Source organism: Bufo gargarizans, chromosome 10 (assembly GCF_014858855.1).
Source record: "Bufo gargarizans isolate SCDJY-AF-19 chromosome 10, ASM1485885v1, whole genome shotgun sequence".
NCBI classification, from domain to species: Eukaryota; Metazoa; Chordata; class Amphibia; order Anura; family Bufonidae; genus Bufo; species Bufo gargarizans.
This window is the reverse complement of record NC_058089.1, coordinates 110,259,314-110,267,150: the sequence shown is the minus strand read 5'-3', so window position 1 is coordinate 110,267,150 and position 7,837 is coordinate 110,259,314. Positions and strand designations below refer to the sequence as shown.

Below are 7,837 nucleotides of genomic sequence, written 5' to 3'. Positions count from 1 at the left end.
TTTATAATTCTGGAAAAAACACTTTAAATACAAAGTACAACAGGGTGATTATAAAAATCCTGGTGTACAGTGCGCCTCTGCTGGCAGTTAAGGTGTAACTCCGCCGGTATCTAATATCACGTGTGGGATTGGAAAATGGTGGCAGTTTCTAGAGGTAGGAGATCTTGTTCAAATTTTTCCTTCATTATAGGTCTCATGCACACGGCCATTCTGACGCACGGACACCCCCCTCCGTGTGGCTGCCACAGACTGATCCAGACCCATTCAACTTGAATTGGTCCGTGATCCGTCCGCATAGAACAAATTCAAGTGAATGGGTTCGCATCTGTGATGCGGTGCACAAAGCGGCCGGGGCCCTGTATATTGCGGACCTCAATACGGGCCCAGCCGGTTTGTGTGCATGAGCCCATAGACTGTGTGATATTAGCTAGAAGTGGAGCTACCCTTTAAGTACGGATACAGCAGTTGCAACCCTTTCTCTCTGGGTGATCAACTTGTGGTCTTTGATTTTTGAGTGGTGAAAACGGGGAAGTTCACTAGAGCACTGTAGGAATGTCTTCACTTTGCCTCCTCTATGTATTACAAGCTCTGGACTTTAAAATAGGTTTTCCGGGATTTAAATAGGATAAGTCGTCAATATCTGATCGGTGGGGGTCCGACTTTCAGCTCTCCCGCCGATCAGCTGTTTGAGGAGACTGTGGTGCTCACCCTAGCCTGTGATATCAACTCCATTGGTCACATGGCCTTTCTACAACTGAATGGGAATAAACTGCAGTTCCAAGCACAGCCACTATCCAATGTATGGCGCTGTGCTCGGTATACTAAGAAGCAGCTGCAGTGCCTGTCCAAGTGCCCTTTCAAACAGTTGGATATAGGGTCATTAATATTTAAGTTCTGGAAAACCCTTTTAAGGGGGTTATCTGGCCAACACTGGGGTCCTAACCTGTGTCCCTTAACATTAAAAAAAAACCCCTATCCTGACATTCCTCCATTACTAGCCACTTCCTGACCGCGCAGAACCAGGTAGCCGTGTCGTGTCGACAGTCACATTGGCTTGAGCGCCTATGCGGGGACCGGAGGTGGCCGGGAATTGAGCAGTGATGGAACCGCGGACAAGTGAGCAGGGTTTTTATATATAAAGAGGCACTGGTTAGGAGCCTAGGGGTTGTCCGCTTCAAGGCCGGAAAACCCCTTTAACAGCTCTGGACTTCATTTGCTGAAGAAAAATGTCTTCTGTTGGTCTGGCGGGCATTTGTGTTGGTGCTTTTAACCCACTCAATTTAAAGGGGTGGTATAAGGTTAGCAGTCTCCATTGTTTAATTACTGTGCGCCCCTTGCTGGCCAATAATCAGTCCAGTCCATTGGTAATGTAACTCCTGCAGTGCTGTGGACCACGGTTACAGAGAGACTAAGAGGTTAACGCATTTTATACTGGCTTTAAAAAAAAAAAAACTAACAAACAAAAAACCCGGTTTTGGCATTTTGAATGCATTAGTGTGAAGCTTTGCTCTTTTCTAGTGTAATATAAATTAAGGACATGACGTCTGTGTTTGCATCAGTAATAATGGTATTTTTCTGGAACCTAAGATCTGGCCATTATTTTATTCCTTGGATCAGCTTTCGGGGTAGGTCAGGTTGAATCTGGTACGACGCTAGGATAATGACCCCCGTATGTCGCTGTGTTATTTATGATATTACGCATCATTTATTTTTATTGGCTGCAGCATTTCTGAAATTCGGTATTCTAATCTTTATAATGGATGCTGGGAGATCTTTCAGGGACCGCACTGGTTAGTCGTGCTGTCCTCGGACACATAAGGTCTGTTCTCTTCAAAATAGTTCAGATCCCCCACTAAATGTCTATGAAGTGGTTTATTAGGACTCTCCTACCCTTAGGTCCCTCTCAGATTAGTGGGGGTGAGCCTCTCAGTAACCCCGTTGGTCAACTGATGCCACCAGTGTATTTCCGGTGCCTGGTTCTGGCACCAGGGATTGTGAACAGTTGATCGGACTCCAGTTTTCCGAGATTTTCATACTGATGGGCCTATCCTCCGGATAGGCCATCATTCTGTGATCGGTGGGGATCCAACGCCCAGCACCTCTGCCAAACATCTGTTTGAAGAAGCATCAGTGCTCCAGTAAGCAGCACGGCATCCTTGCAGCTCACCAAGCACAGTGCCGTCCATTGTATAGCGGTTGTGCTTGATATCGCTGCTCAGCCCCGTTCAGTTAAAATGGACTGAGCTGTACCTAGGCCATATGAATGGGATGTCGCCAGCCTAGGAAGAGGCCCCTTCTGTGCCAGGCTTTAGGCCCCGACCGGGCAGCTGCGGCACCAAAGGTGAAACTGAACATTTTATGAATGAGGTGCCACATGCGGTGTATTTTCTGGAGTACGGCAGCTCAGATCCCTGAATGGGAGCTAAGGTTCACTACCCTGACACAGACACTATACAGTATATGGAGCCTTCTGCTTCCAGCTCTGGGCACATTCATTTCAGCAGCAGCCAGTAACAGCTGATCTGCGGGGGTCCCGAGTATCCGACTCCCACCAAGCTGATACTGATGCATTTGGGAGATTGTGTGGAAAAATTGGGGTCTGTGCAATTAGCGCCTATTGATTTCCATGGAGAGGTGGTCCTATGAGAGCACGCATAGGTTTATTTAAAGGGATTGTGCTAAGATTTGAAGTTATCCCCTGTCCATGCAACTGTTCTCAGCATTGGTGGGGGTCCCAGTTGCACCGCGCCGCTACATTTATTCTCTGTGGGACCGCCAGAATACACCGCTATTTCCAACGGTCCCATAGAGAACAAATGGCGCGGCAAGGAGCGTGTGCGGCCTGCCATTCTATCAGGACAGAGAACCTGGACCCCCCCGACCCCCAGCCTTCCATGGGATTGGTGGGGATCCAAGCGGTCGGAACCTCAGTGACTAGTTAATTAACCCCTATCCTGTGGATAGAGGATAACATCAGCACTTTTAAAGGAACACCCCAAACAAAATTGAAACACTGATGCCTATGGCAGAGCATGACACACGGATTCTCTTGTGTTATTTTAATCTTTGTGTCTCCTTTGCAATAACAGGACACCAGTTTTGCCTGGGGTGTGCCTTTAACCCCTTAATGACAGTTGCTGTTTTAGAGGGAGCTGAACGCGGAGCAGTCCTGCTCTGTAAACTGTAACTAACAGCTCTGGTTCTTAGAGCAGCCTTTTGCTCTACAGCCAGGATCAGAGAGAGCTCCGATCCCAACTGTAAACCCTTTGATTGCCGCTCTGTGACCACGCCATGATCAAAGGGGATTCCCGCTCTGATTGGGTCCCAGTGATCTGATCGGAGGCTGTGTAAGTCCTCTGCAGTCAGCCCTGGGGACCTAGAAAGGTCTGTAAGTTCAGAAATCCTGCGGGCAGGGCACACCAGTGTTGTCCGAATCGCAGCTATAGAGACACTGAGAATAATGTACTGGCATAAAGGAGTGGGTCAGTACATTCAAAGTATAAATCAACTTTGTAAGATAGTAATTCCTTCATGGGATTTAAAAAAATATGTAAAAGAAAAAAAGCCAGCAAACAAACAAATCAGAGATTATTTTACATACTTTTTATCGTGCATACCGTACATAAAAGCCAAAAAAGTAAATACTAAATCTACACTAATTAAGTATCCACGTGACCGTAATAACCTGAACAATTCATTTAACTGGTTGTTTAGTGTTAAATATATGTACGGTATAAAAAATAAATAAAGCAAATGTCAAAAATCTCTTTTTCTAGATTTGCAATGAAAACATATACGTATACTCTCCAACAGCGTCAAAAATAATGCAATTTCTACTGCATAACAGTAGGCCTCGTACAGCCGTGTTAATGAAAGAAATAAAGTCATGGCTGCTTAAACACAGAGAGGCAAGCATTTTAAATATTAGCTATTCATTAAGGGGTTAATGGCAATTAATTTCATTGGGCATCAGGTGTATAGGACTCTCTGGTACGGGTCCGCGAATGGGGAGGGGGCGCCATTTCACATCCAAATCATTTACTATATTTTTACATAGTTTTAATGGATCCCACACCTATATTTAAAAAGCTGAATGTATAAGAATGTTCCGTGTGGCTTGTGAGCGCCCCCCTCTGTTAGCATGGCCTAAGCCGCTGTTCTGCGCTCCCTACCTGCGTAGATTTGTCGCCCCCTGCTGCTTTTCCGTTGTAGGCTCGTTTTGCAGATCTCTTTTGGCTGTAGCTTTAGTGGCATGGTTACTTTCTTTTAGGTTTTATTGCAAGATGATTGAGATATTGAAATGTACGTTTCTTCTGTCGCTTCCTCTGACTGTCCGTTATAGGCAAGCATCCATGTTTCTTCCTGCCCCCCTGAAAGTCAGTGTGAGTTTAGCACCAGGATAAGGCCTCATGCACAAAGCCGTATTTTTCATCCGTGTGTTATCCGCTGCTAGCGCACTGACCCATTCATTTCTATGGAGGTCATGTATACATCAGTGTATTTTGCAAATCCATCTTTTCATTCTGCAATTTATAGAACGTGCCCTGATCTGGTCTGTACTGCAGACAAGAATATTTACAGAATGCATATGGAAGGTATACGGTTTTTGCGGGCTGAAATATGTCATATGCATGAAGCCTTAAAGGGCATATTGTACCTATGAAGCTGGCTGACCTGTTACATGTGAGCACAGCACCGTACATTGTATAGTCGCTGTCAGGGGTGGACTGGGAACTTAAAGTGGCCCTGGAAAAAATTGCCCCGTTTGTAGTCAGGTCCAAATTGATGGAAGGCAGGGCCAACACATTAAACCACCCCAAAATACAGTCAAATGCCACAGTCCATCACAAAATCCTGCCCCAGCAGGACAAAATACATGCCCAAAAACCTTCATTAGCCGGCCGTGAGGGTGGCTCAGGGTGCCCCCTGGGCATCGGCCCACCAGGAAATTTCCCTGTAAGGTCTATGGCCAATCCGTCCCTGGTCACTGTGCTCGGTATTGTACTCAGGCCCATACACTTCTATGGGGCCGAGCTGCGCCTAGGCCACATGACCGATGAACGTGTCGTCACTCGGCCTAGAAAAGGCAAAGAGAAGCCCTTCTTAAAACAGCTGATTAGCGGGGGACCTGGGTGTCAGACCCCCACCGATCAGATACGGATGACCTATCCAGAGGATAGGTCATCAGTATGAAAATCTTAAAAAAAATAAATCTTTAAGACCACTGTCCATGGGGGTCTGCCTTGTTTCTGTCATTTTTTTAAGGCCCCGGCGCAGATATGAACAGAGCTTAAATCTGCATTAAATGTTCTGTAACTTCGCTTTCACTCCATTTGTACTAACTGTGAGCTATTTCATGTCTCCTCCACCATTCATAGCTGCTGGTTATTAGCTCCACTGACCTACCTACCAGCTGAGCTCCGACTGTGCAAGCGCCATCTATGCTCCCATAATGCACTGGTGATGGGAAAACCAGAATTATGTATTTAGCTTTAGACCTGAATAGAGAAGAAAACATGATCCAACTCATAGTCAGTACAGAAAACTCATTTCCACTCTTCATGTAGATTTTAATGGCGAGATGACGCCCTCTCTGTCGTATTCTGCTGCCTGCATGTGCAGAATCCCATTCATCTCCTCACGTAGTACCCATTATTGCCCATTGAGGGCAGCAGAGACAGCAAGCAGAGTTTTATTCCTTTCCCTTGACTGTTTACAGGTAGGCAGGGGTTAACATTTCTGATTTCCAAAAACGTGAACAGATGTTCAGTCGTCTGCCGTAGTCTTATAGATATTATTTCTTAAAGGGGTTGTCCACTTTGTTATATGACCTTTCCTCAGGATAGGTCATCAATATCAGATTGGCGGGGATGCCTGGGGTTGGCTCCCAAACCGCTCTGATATTGGTGGATAGGTCAATGTAACAAAAGCAGGCAGCCCCTTTAAGCCCACCTTTGCATAGGTAAGAGGCCTAATTTCGGCCTACCTACCCAAGTCCCTTCTGGAGAGAGCGATGCAGTCCATTGTACACGAAGAAACAATCTCTTACCTCAACCGAACAATGCAAGCCTGTCGTATTCTCATTGCCGTGGGTCTTTTACTGTTCTTGATCTGTCCGTGGTCATTTCTTTTACTGTAATGAAATTGTAGGGGGGAAAATAATTTACTTTAGGACGGTATTAATGGAAGGAGGCTTAATTTAAATTGCTGGTTAGCCAAAGGTTGTAAGGGACCACTAAGATGATTCACTGGTTACATTCACAAATGGCGGACACATAGGGTAAGTCAACGGAGAGCATTTAATAAAAATATAAATTCTAAGCCCTTGATTTATCCTCCTCTGTTCTTTACAATCATATTTAGCTGCTGTAAACTCAGAAACAGCGCCCCTCTGTACGTGACCGGTATTGCAGCTGTCTCTTACACTTGAATAGGAGCTAAGGTGCAATACAAAACACAGCCCAAGAGTGGCGCTGTTTCTGAGGAGCAGATCCTTCCTCTATTCTCATATCTTTTCCTGACAACCAGCTTCAAAGTCTCTGCATGACTAGAGTCCTGGATGGGGACCACCGTCACACCTTTCTGAGAAATATCCTAAAATGCCCCCTCCTCGAACATAGTAATTATTTTCTGTATCATGGGTCTGGCCTGACTACCCTTGGGTCCAGTGTAACAGCAGCCGTGTTGGTTGTCACCCTGCTGTATAGATCCTGAGATGAGGATAACTCAAGGTGTGTATGGGGGTTCAGGTCTCGATAGTGATGCGAGAATACCGGGGTACATGCCGATCATTTTTGTGAAGGTAACTAGGGGACTGCACTAGTTGTTTTTTGTTTAACCCTTTTATTGCTACTGGTAGATTTGACAGGTCCTGTGACCAAATGTAAATCCAAAGCTTTTGTTCCCACTTTTACGGAGCAGTGCATACAATGTACTATAACCTGGAGGATGGTGGTAGTTATCCAGATAAGTCACTTTAATGCACCTGATCTTTACAGGTCACGGTGTTGGGGGTGGGATGGGGAGGGTGAATGGGGGGGGGGGGTGTCTATATTTAAGGGGAGGATGGGGGTGCATATATGGCAACAACTTCTTCTTTTCGGAGCCCTGTATCCTCCGGACTGTGTGGATGTAAGGAGGACTTGCACATGTGAATATATTGTCTGTCTGTGTGTAGTTCTTACACTGTGTCTCTGTTACTTGTTTTACTTTGCAGAACATGCTGAATACTAGAGGTTTTGATGAGAAATTAACTGTTTTTTGGAAGTTAAAACAATTTATTATGTATTTGTAGCAAATCCATTTTTCTCAGTAAAATGCAGTTTCATTCCACCTGTGCGTCTGTGTCTTATTTATTACATTGCAGGAAAATGACCTGAGATCGCAACGATAGGAACCACTGCCGGACTAACATTTTAAATGGTCTTAATTGAAAAATGACATGTTTAGTGTGTGCAGCTCCTATGCAGACCTATGTGTCTCCATAGTTTCAGACTACAAGCAAAGGGCAGTTTGTAATCTTGATGCTACTTTTTTCAATTTCAATGCCGCAGACTCCCTCACAGTTTATGCCCACTGAATGAAGCTAAGGCGTAAATGGACACCCGCCGTAGCTTACGGAGGCATCCATCAGGACACAGCGCCAAGACGGGACATGTCCTTTCCCAGCACGGTCATACCCTCTGGCTAGGTCATCAGTATCTGATCTCTGGGGGTCTGACATCCAGGACCCCACTGACCAGCTATGTGAGCGGCGCGGCCTTCTCTCTGCTCACCAAGCACAGCGCCGTACACTGTATAGCGGCCATGCTTGATAGTCATAGAACTGAATGGGGCT

At 45.6% G+C, this 7,837-nt stretch overlaps 1 long non-coding RNA gene across 1 annotated transcript in view; it reads right to left on the bottom strand.

Annotated features, from left to right (window-relative positions):
* Nucleotides 1-615: 615 nt before the first annotated feature.
* LOC122921025 overlaps nucleotides 616-7,837 on the bottom strand; it is a 47,637-nt gene continuing 40,415 nt past the window's right edge. The window contains exon 3 of the long non-coding RNA XR_006386958.1: nucleotides 616-6,133. This is a non-coding gene — a long non-coding RNA (uncharacterized LOC122921025). The remainder of the gene's footprint in view (nucleotides 6,134-7,837) is intronic.